The sequence below is a fragment of the Urocampus carinirostris genome, chromosome 2 (genome assembly GCF_059441175.1).
Source record: "Urocampus carinirostris isolate Australia breed hairy pipefish chromosome 2, RoL_Ucar_1.0, whole genome shotgun sequence".
In the NCBI taxonomy this organism is placed as follows: Eukaryota; Metazoa; Chordata; class Actinopteri; order Syngnathiformes; family Syngnathidae; genus Urocampus; species Urocampus carinirostris.
The window spans coordinates 59,304,896-59,316,245 of NC_142350.1; positions in this window are offsets into that span (position 1 = coordinate 59,304,896).

Below are 11,350 nucleotides of genomic sequence, written 5' to 3' on the forward strand. Positions count from 1 at the left end.
ATTCACATTATATTAGGGATATTATTAATGCAATCAGTCTTTAATGTATTACTGTGCCGAGATGGAGAGTGAGGCACACAATGTTCTTGCCTCATGGCAGAGGGTGATAGTAAGACCAATGATTCCGATTTGGCACACACTTCAGCCCTAAACTAACTAACTTGTGTATATAATGTGTAAAATACAACCTTATCTTCTTTGTTCCTTTATCTTCTTTGTTTTCTTTTATCCTCACTGTTGAATGTGAAACTGGAGTGCCACGTCCAATTTCGTTGTCACAATATGTTCAACCCATTGTGTAACAATGACAATAAAGGTATATTCTATTCTATTCTATTCTGTTCTAAACAATATACTGTAATTAATGAAAGAATTAGCAAGCTACCAGAAAGTAGTCAAGCCATCTAGAATGTTTCACCTTTTTGCATTGACTTGGGTGCCTCTGTCCATCAGTGTGTGTGTGTGTGTGTGTGTGTGTGTGTGTGTGTGTGTGTGTGTGTGTGTGTGTGTGTGTGTGTGTGTGTGTGTGTGTGTGTGTGTGTGTGTGTGTGTGTGTGTGTGTGTGTGAATGGGTAATATGGTTACACGATCAACAAAAACCTAATCAATGTCGCGATGTGACGTAGTGCGAAAGTGTAATTACAAGACACTGTGGGTATTTTTAAGGATTTTGAGTAGCTGTTAGTTATTTGAATGATGGAGTGTTTGCTCAACAAGAATGCTCACATTTTGGGGTTTAACAGCACCGGCCAATCAGAAGCAGGTTTTAATGGCACCAGCCAATAATGGCAAGGCAAAGTTTGCAAGACGTGTGTGCACGACTTTGGTAGGCTGGTGTAAGCTGCCAGTCAGTCAAACAGCCCTTGTACAAATGGTCACCAAAACAAACGTCACAGCTCGTAGCTTTAATGGTTCGTTACATTGAAAATACAATTGTTATTTAAATCTGACTCTGAGGAAAGTCTGAAGAGCGCAAAGAAAAGCTGATCACTAGCAAGTGCTGCCTGGATTTTTATCGCGTCTAAGAACTGACTGAGGCAGCGTCAGAAGGGAAAGTTGATAGCTAGGCTAACAACTCTTAGGCCACCACTAGTCTTTAATTGGCTAGTCACCAACGCCAGATTCATTACCCATGAAACGGACGGTTTGGAGCTACTACTCGTGGAAAACCGCTGCATTTGTGACTCTTGTATTTTGACGATCATAAAGACCTTGCAGGAGTCGCGGTTACCCAATAGCCAACCAGACGCTCTCGAAATCGTTTTCTTACCATTAAATTAGTGGCCCTCCAATTTCGTTGTACTTTTGTAGGATGACAATAAAGACCGTTTATTCAACTGGGATTCTGTTTTTATTTGTAGATCTGGAGTTGTTATTTTGTTACAGTCGTACACTCTCAGTCTCTAAGGACGTCATCTCAAGGTTTTTTTGTACTTTACTATGTTTAAGTTCTCCACAAAAACAAAAGAAAATCGAAAATCGCATAGAATTTGCAAAACAGGTCTGGAAAATCCTAATTAGTTTTTTTTTGCCAAAATCATTGAGCCTTAAAAAGTGCTATATGAACGCAGACCATTCATTATTTACCAATGAAATCTGACTACTCACGAAACACAAATTACACAAATTACCTCACCAGTCATCGCTCATTTTTCGTTTCCCTGTTCCCATAAATTCCGGACTATAGAGTGCACCTGATTATAAGCCGCACCCACCACATTTTAAGAGGATAACCGCTTTTGTACATACACAAGCCGCACCTGTATATAAGCCGCATGCGCCCACATTTAAACGTGTAACACAAACACAAAAGTAACCCAAACCCGACTTTAAGTCCAGCGATTGTAACTGAATATAAAGTACACAGTCCTAAAACCACAGCCGGCAAAATGAACGGAAAATGATACCGGTACTTAAAGTTTGATGCAGACCTGCAGAGTCCGGGTCCCGTTGAAAGTAATCCAAGGAAAAAAGTGTATATTTCCAAAGGGAAGGGTGGGAAAAATATATATCTACTATTGTCCGCCACGTCCACAAAGCACGTCTCACGTTTACTCCACTTCCCGTCAGCCCCCGTGGTTTTTGTCCCTTCTTTTGGATTCGCCCGTACAAAACATATCAGAATAAGTCTCTAAAATAAATACATTACAAAAATATACAGTTGCAAATACATATTATACATGGTTACACATATTTACAAAGAAAGACGGTATGCCGAGAGAGTTTTCAAAGCTTTAATAATAATATCATAACTTTCATCCCAAACCGTGACTGTGATAGGTAGCAACACGCTACTAGCAACACGCTCGCAAAATAGTAAACAGGTCTGTTAAAAAAAATATACTATACTTGTAAAATTCACGGTCAACCACCCTCATCTTCCCCCTTATAGCTGACGCTATCAAAGTCATCTTCCTCAGTATCGCAAAGAAACTGTGTGATATAGACGTCGTCCCACTCTCCCTTATACCAAAACACGCTAGCAACACGCTCGCAATGTAAAGTTTATGTGCAATAGCTATGTTTCCTTCTTTATTGCTTCTAGCTTGAAAGCTGTGTCATGTGCCTTTCTTTTTGCAATTTGCGTGATGAGGGTAAGTTAACGCTAATTTAATCTGTGCACAAGCTAAGAAGTTTCAGTCTTCCTCAACGCATATATTCCAGCGGTCTAAATCTTACCTTTTGTACTCGAGCGCCGCTGGCGGCCGTTAGAAAAATAACATAAATTGGCCGCATCACTGAATAAGCCGCAGGGTTGAACGTTTGGGGAAAAAGTAGCGGCTTATAGTCCGGAATTTACGGTATTTGGCTTCACATTTGCTTCATTGGCCTGCTTCCTCACATTTGGGTCCAACACCATAAATTCCGTGGTTAAGACCTAATAACGCTTTTGCCGGACGAAAGTATTTTCCTTCTGAGGATGTGTTCATTTTGACGCGTTAAAATGACAATTAAGGGAGTTTCCTGTTAATGGATGAGACCTGCTGTTTTCTGCATCTGCCTAACGCTTTACATTAAACCCGAGAAGCAAATAGCTTCACTTTCACAGAGTGTCAGCACGGGAGGAGTCCCCGCTGTCTCAAAACTGCAAATTCTGTGCTGTTTGCCAGCTGGGAGCTTCAAACGCCCCTACTGTTGTCCATGCTTCTTCTACAGAACCCCGTCACCTCCTCAGCGCTGGCAGCAATGCATGCTTACGATGTTACACTGGAGATTGTGAGTTAATTATCACAGATTCAATAAAACGCGGAGACGGCCTCACATGATCGCAACAAAAGCTTGTTCAATAGCGTAGAGACAAACAGGACTGACGTGTAACACAACAGATGAGGACACAAGTCCCTCTTACAAGCCTCCAAGATGCCGCAGAGGGGCTTCACCATAAGCCCCCTCATAGTCCACTGGGCAAGGATCTCAATATATCAAAGCAATCTCCTGTAATTACAAGGGTGGTCCGCAGGCGATGAGCAGCTCAATTGCCGGAGACTTCTGAGATATTCATTTGCTAATAATGTCCTATTTGGTTTCCTGCGCACACACTTACACAAGTGTATCCGAGCTGAGAGCACAACCAACAATCTACTCCATGCACCATGGAAACAGGCAAGAACTCAAAAACGTTCTCTACTCAGTGTACTTTCTAATACCCCGACAAGAAAATTCAAATATATATCGGCCTGACACTAGTGCTGTTGCATGGACGTGCGCAGGACAGAGTACCGTAAATTCCGGACTATAGGGCGCACCTGATTATAAGCCGCACCCACCACATTTAGAGAGGATAACCGCTACTTACACAAGCCGCACTTGCGCCCACATTAAAACATGTAACACAATCACAAAATTAACCCAAACCCGACTTTGACTTGACTTGAGTCCCGCGATTGTAACTAAATATAAGGTACACGGTCCAAAAACCACAGCCGGCAAAATGAACGGAAAATGATACCGGGACTTAAGGTTTGATGCAGACCTGCAGAGTCCGGGTCCCGTTGAAAATAATCCAGGGGAAAAAAATGTATATTTCCAAAGGTAAGGGTGGGAAAAATATATATCCACTATTGTCCGCTGCGTCCACAAACACGTCTCACCTTCACTCCACTTCCCGTCAGCCCCCGTTGTTTTTGCCCCTTCTTTTTGATTCGCCCGTGGAAAGCATATCAGAATAAGTCATTACAAAAATATACAGTTGCAAATATATATTATACATGGTTACACATGTTAGCAAAGAAAGACGGTACACTGAGAGAGTTTTCAAAGCTTTAATAATAATATTATAACTTTCATCCCAAACCGTGCCTGTGAAGGGTAGCAAAACGCTACTAGCAACACGCTCGCAACACAGTAAACAGGTCTGTTAAAAAAACATACCGTACATGTACATATCACGATAAACCGTCCTCATCTTTCTCCTTATAACTGACGTCATCAAAGTCGTCTTCCTTCAGTATGGAAAAGAGACTTTGAGATATAGACGTCGTCCCACGCTCCCTTATTCAAAAACATGCTAACAACACGCTCGCAGAGTAAAGTTTACGTGCAGTAGCTCTGTTTCCTTCTTCATCGGACTGCTCGATTGCGTTTAGCTTGAAAGCTGCGTCATGTGCCTTTCTTCTTGCAATTTGCATGATGAGGATATGTCTACGCTAATTGAATTTCTGCACAAGCTAAGAATTTGCAGTCTTCCTCGGCGCATATATTCCACCGGTCTAAATCTTACCTTTTGTACTCGAGCGCCGCTGACGGCTGTTAGAAAAATGACATAAATTGGCCGCATCACTGAATAAGCCGCAGGGTTGAACGTTTGGGAAAAAAGTAGCGGCTTATAGTCCGGAATTTACGGTATCTCTTATGAAAAAAAAGAGGTAGAAACTCAAATATGGCATTCATAAAAGCCCGGAATCAATTGAGGACCTGTGCCTTCGTGCTTCTGCAAAAGTGCTTGCACTATAGTACATAATGTAATAATACAACAAATAGATGGACATGTCTCCCTGTCCTTCAAATACTTACCCCCATTACAGAGCAAACACAGTATAGACTAGTAGTACTCAACCTTTTTTAGTGCGGTTCCCCCTGTAAAATGTTTTTTCTGCCAAGTACCTTGATGCACTCTATTTGATTTATTAAATTTTGTAGCGAATGTAAAGGGGTGGACATACAAATAAGCAAGGCGAGAGACCTAAAATCATTCGTGTATGTATCTACCAGGGCCCTATCCCTCTAGTGCAGGGGTGTCAAACTCCTTTAAGCTTGGGGGCCCCACGATAGAACAAACATTCTCTCGGGGGCTGGTTTAGTGGATTAGAGAGAAAGAAAAAAAAGAGAGAAATAAATAAGAGAAAGATAGGGAGAGAAAGGTAGAGAGGGTGGACAAAAAAGAGCGATACAGAGAGAGAGAGAGAGAGAGCGTGAGAAACAAGAGATGAAAACAGAAACAGTGAGAGAGGGGGAAAGAAAGAGAAAGAATGAAATCCAAAGAGAAATGGAAAGAGAGAAAAAGAGGAGAGAAGAGAGAAGGAGAGAAAGAGAGAAGGAGAGAAAGAGAGAAGGAGAGAAAGAGAGAAAGGGGAAAGACAGAAAGGGAAAGCAAGAGAGAGAGTGAGAGAGAGAGAGAGAGTAAAGGAAAAAAATGAAGTGAGAGCAAAAGAAGGTAAAAAGACATAGAGAGAAAGAGACGAAAAGGAACAAAGAAAGAGAAAAAGAGACAGAGAGATTGAAAGAGAGAGAGATGGAGAGAGTAAGAGAAAAATAGAGGAAGAGAGAGAAAAAGAAAGAGAGATTAGAGAGAGAGAAATACAAGTGCAGCGTTTGTGAGAGGCACCTGGCTTTGGCTACATCAAGTGGTCCTATTTCAACCTGCAGCTCTCTTTCTCTTGCGCTTCTCTGAGCGTTGTCTCGCGGGCCGGATCCAATCCCCTAGCGGGCCTGATCCGGCCTGCGGGCCGCCTCTTTGACACCTGTGCTCTAGTGGGAGGTGGCTGAAATCAAAAATGAAATGAAATGAAATGATCTGCATTTCTATAGCGCTTTTCAAGTCAAGTTACAGTGTGCTTCACATTTCCCAATAGCGGCCGTGCAGCCATGTAAGGCGCTAACCTGCTTATTGAGGGTATTAGGGGTTCAGTGTCTTACCCAAGGATACTTAGACATGTAACACGGAGGAGCCGGGATTCGAACTGCAATCTCTTGATCCCAAAACGAGCGTTCTACCTCCTGAGCCACTGCCGCCCCGTGTCAAGAACACACTCACATTCTTGACATTTTTCTGAGAGATTGATACAAAAGAGGGGATTCCCAGCCCCCTTGCTCAACCCAACCGATGTGTTTCAGCAAATGTCTTTGGAAGTCATTAGGTGAACAAACCCCCCAATTCTAACCCCTAATTCCGAATGCCAAGGAGGCAGGCAAAGGGTAGTCTAAGGTAGGGGTCAGCAACCTTTTTGGTGTGGAGTGCCACTTTCAAATTTCCTTGTAAATCAGTATGCCACACCAAGATTAATGACTCGGACATTTTTTTGATATCCAACAGAGCTGTCATTTTACACCAGTCCAAATATACAACATGGATATACATGTTAATCATATAACTGACCAATTTATCTTCCACTATTCTTGTTCATTAATCAAATAAAAAATGAATGTGAATAACAAGTGAAAAGGCCTGTAGCCAATCAAAAAACAAGTGCCATGGACAGCTACCATACCATTCATCAATGATATCTTGTTGAAAAGAAACAATCGAAACTTGAAATAACGGCAGCAAAGCAGAAGGCACCCGCGCGCACACACGCATACATGCGCACACACACACACACTTCTTTAAAATATTCGCCATCAGTAAATGGGTTTCTGTGCTTTGCTCTGCAGTGAGCAATGTGATAGCTTGCTTCAGTGGTGGTGTTTTTAGCAGTGACAAAGGTCTTCAGGGTCTGTGTTTGTTTGCCGTACCTGGACACTGCGCGTTTTAATGTCTCCGCCATGTCAGACTCTGTTTTGTCTCGTAATGATGTTTAACATTTGCCGTGCGAGGTACAACGCTCTAGAGCAGGGGTGTCAAACTCAGTTTAACTTGGGGGCCACATGATAGGACAAACATTCTGTCAGGGGCCGGACTAGTAGATTAAAGAGAAAGAAAAAAAGAGATAAAAAATAAGAGAGAGAGGGAGGGATGAAGAAAGAAAAAAGAGAGGGAGAGAGCATAAGAAACAAAAGATAAAAAGTCGTGAGAGATGGAAAAGAAAGGGAGAGTAAAAAAGAAATCCAAAGAAAAATAGAAAGACAGAAGGAGAGAAAAGAGAAAAGAAAGCGAGAAGGGTAGGAAGAGAGAAAGAGAAAAAAGGAAAAAAGAAAGAGAGAGAGAGAGAGAGAGAGAGAGAGAGAGAGATAGAACTTGTACAGTGTCTTTGTGAGAGGCACCTGGCTTTGGAAACATCAAGTTGACATATTTCAACCTGCAGCTTGTTTTTCTCTTGCGCTTCTCAGAGTGTTGTCTGGCGGGCCGGATTCAATCCCTTAGCGGGCCCGATCTGGCCCGCGGGCCGCCTGTTTGACACCGGTGCTCTAGAGGCATAATGCACTAAACAGCACGGTCATTTTTTGCACAAAGCCTCATTCGTCTGTCCACGCTGGCCGTAAAGAACGAGATGTTTTCGCCCAAGGAGCCGTGATGATTCGTTTATTTACCGCGCGTGTGTGTTTCATTGGCTGGGTTAAAACAAGGATCTCTCCTCTGCACTGCGCAGACACACGCCCAAACAGAAAGCTGAGGGGGAGGGGCGCTAACGTTAAGCCTCTAAATAACACACCACGCAACTGAACATGTCTATATTTCAGGTGAAAATGCGCATTTTTAAAATATAATCATTATTATTTTGCCGTGCGCTCGCATGCCACTGGTTAAGCCCTCGCGTGCCACTGCTGGCATGCGTGTCATAGGTTGCCGACCCCTGGTCTAAGGTATAATTAGGACCAGCAACCTTCCAGCTTCCAAGTGGGCGCTCTACCCGCAAGCCCATCGAGCTAGTTAAAATCACACAATATAGAATAATTCATATTGTTTATATATTGTATATATGTACTGTAAACCCGTGATAGGAGAAATCCGTAATGCAAAAACCAGGATTATTTTTAGAATAGAATAGAATATACCTAGAATAGAATATACCTTTATTGTCATTGTTACAACATGGGATATATTATGACAACGAAATTGGACGTGGCACTCCAGTTCCACATTTTACAGTGAGGATAAGGAAAACAAGTCGGCGGAGGTCACTCCCGGGCCGCGCGACGGAGCGAGTTCGGCGGATGCGGCGTGACGCGAGAATAGGCGGCGGGCGTGATCGGGCTACCCCCGTAACTGGGGGGAGTCCGCTCGTCCGACGACCCCAGTAGCGCGGGCGAAAGGCGGCGGACGTGCGCGGGACCCCCGTAACTGTGTCGGTGTCGTGCGTATCGCGCCCGAAAGTACCCGTGCTGCGGGTTAGGGGCTCGCTCGCGGGAGCGACCGAACGGCACCCGCAGTGCGGCGCAAATAAAAACCCTGTCGTGAATTTGTCTCCGATCGTCCCGGGCAGACGTAAAATCGCCCCGCTGTACGACTCTTAGCGGTGGATCACTCGGCTCGTGCGTCGATGAAGAACTAATGTGATTTGCAGCTGCGATTGGCTGGCAACCAGTTCAGGGTGTCCCCTGCCCACTGCCTGGAGATGGCTGGGATGGGCTCCAGCACCCCCGCGACCCTAATAAGGATAAGCGGTGCAGATAATCAGATTAGATGAGATTTTTATTTTTTTTTGAAGGTGCGCCGCTACTTCGCGGATTTTCACATATCGCGGGTGTTTTTGGTCCCCATTAACTGCGATAACCGAGGTCTTACTGTAGATGTTTGATCTTACTGTACACACGGTCCAGTGTTTTTTCCCTAATTGCTCAGTCCACGTACTGAATTAATTTGGGAAGTACAGTCCTTAAACATGCCCGATTAAAGTCGCCGGCGACGATAAAAGCTCCGTCGGGGTGTGCAGGCTGCTGTTTATTGATAGCAGCGGGCAGGAGATTTAGCGCTATGCTAACGTTAGTATCCGGTGGAACGTTAGCATACGGTGGAACGTAAACAGCAAGCACAATGACCACAGTTAGCTCTCTCGGTAGATAGAAGGGTCTACACGATACTGCTAGAAACTCTATATTGAGTGAGCAGTGTGTGTCAATGATTCGGCTGTTATTGTAGCACATAGTCCCCCACCCCTGTTTTTACCGGAGTCTCCGTCTCGTTCGTGCCAGTAAAGCGTGCGTCCTGCTAGTTGGACTGCGGCGTCGGGGAAGCCAAGACTCCGCGATGACAAAAATACTCCAATTTCGGACGAAGCTGTCGGTGGCGATCCGCAGCTCAAATTCACTCATTTTGTGTACGATAGATCTGGCGCTGGTTAGGAACATGCTTGGGAGCGCTGGTCTGTGTGGTCGCCTTCGTAGCCCAGGCCCGACTGGCAGCCTTTTTCTTTTGCTCCGTCGTTGTCGGCAGGCAGATCACCCAGGGAGATCCGGTGGTCTCTGTATATCCCACGGGATGTTGTGGATGTTATTGTAGTTGCAAAAGGAGTCGAAGGGAAAATATGAGGGATAAAAGAACACTGAAAAACAAAAGACAAACTGGAGCCCGTGAAGCCGCTGCACTCGCGCGCGCTGCCATCTTGGAACTTACAATTACACAATGATATACAACACATGGAAATCCAAAAACAAAACCTTTTCACAGGCCCGAGCATACGTTTAATAAATAATATAACTCTACCTGTAAACATTCATGTATATATTGACTATTAAAACAAACTCTCTTAGGGACTGTTTAGCCCACAGGTGTCAAACTGGCGGCCCGCGGGCCGGATCAGGCCCGCTAAGGGATTGAATCCGGCCCGTGAGACAACACTCAGAGAAGCACAAGATAAAAACAAGCTGCAGGTTGAAATATGTCAACTTGATGTTGCTAAAGAATGGTGCTTCTCACAAAGACACTGCACTTGTATTTATTTATTTATCCCTCTCTCTCTCTCTCTCTCTCTCTCTCTCTCTCTTTCCACTCCTTTTCTCCCACTCTCTGTCTCTTTCACTCTGTGTCTCTCTTTTTCTCTTCCTTTGTTGCTCTTTGTCTCTTTCTCTCTCTGTCTTTTTAACTTATTTTGCTCTAATTTTCTTTTTTTTCCTTTTCTCTCTTTTCTCTTTCTCTCTTCCTACCCTTTGCGCTTTCTTTTCTCTTTTCTCTCCTTCTGTCTTTCTATTTCTTTTAGATTTCTTTCTTCCTCTCCCTTTCTTTCCCCCTCTCTCACGACTTCTCTTTATCTCTTTTGTTTCTCAGACTCTCCCCCTCTCTCTCTTTCTTTATCCCCCCTCTTTCTCTTATTTCTTTATCTCTCTTTTTCTTTCTCTTTAATCTACTGGTCCGGCCCCCAACAGAATGTTTGTTCTATTGTGTGGCCCCCGAGTTAAAATGAGTTTGACACCCCTGGTTTAGCCAATCAAAATGCAGAACACAATGCATGATGAAAAGCCATGAAGCAGCGAGACAGTGAGTGGTGAACCGCGTTATAGCGAGGGATTACTGTATATCTTTCTGCATGAATGCCTCACTCAACAAAAGGCCTGTAAGGACTGAGAGAGGTTGTAGCTGCCAGTGTTTATTGGGAGGATTCCTCCAACATCGGAAAATTCCGTCCAAAAGAGGGCACTGTTCAGAACAGCTAAAATCCTGCACAGACTCCCAAGCCTCTGATAGAGTACCCGAATCCTCAGGAGACATGGTCTGGACGGGAGAGGGGAAGATTTATTTGTTTATGTATAGATCCCAACCACAATATCAAGATGAAAGATACAATCATGCCATGAATTACCAGCACGAATACAAATGTATTTTTTTCAAACATTCTCGATAACGTCAGGCCTATTTAAATGAAAAACAGGACCGAGTAAAAGCATGACGGCTTTGTTTAGAGACGCCATCAGTAAACATGAGAACGTTATTATGGATGAGCCAGTCAGTAATAAAATGAATTCCACTTTATCAGACAGGAAAGAATTTCAAGGTAGTGACATCTTATCGTACAGAGATCGTTCGTGAGTTGAATTTCTTCGTAAGTTGCTTCAGTGCTATATTTTGTATGTTTATGTAAGTAGGTTTCAGGCTTGTATGAATAAACCTGTATTGTTTTGTACTAAAAAAATAAACATTTCATAAAATAATTGTCAGGAAACGGACCGGGAAACAGGACGTCGGAACTCATATGCGTAGACCACAGGTGTCAAACAGGCGGCCCGCGGGCCAAATCAATAAGGGCATGCGAGACAACAC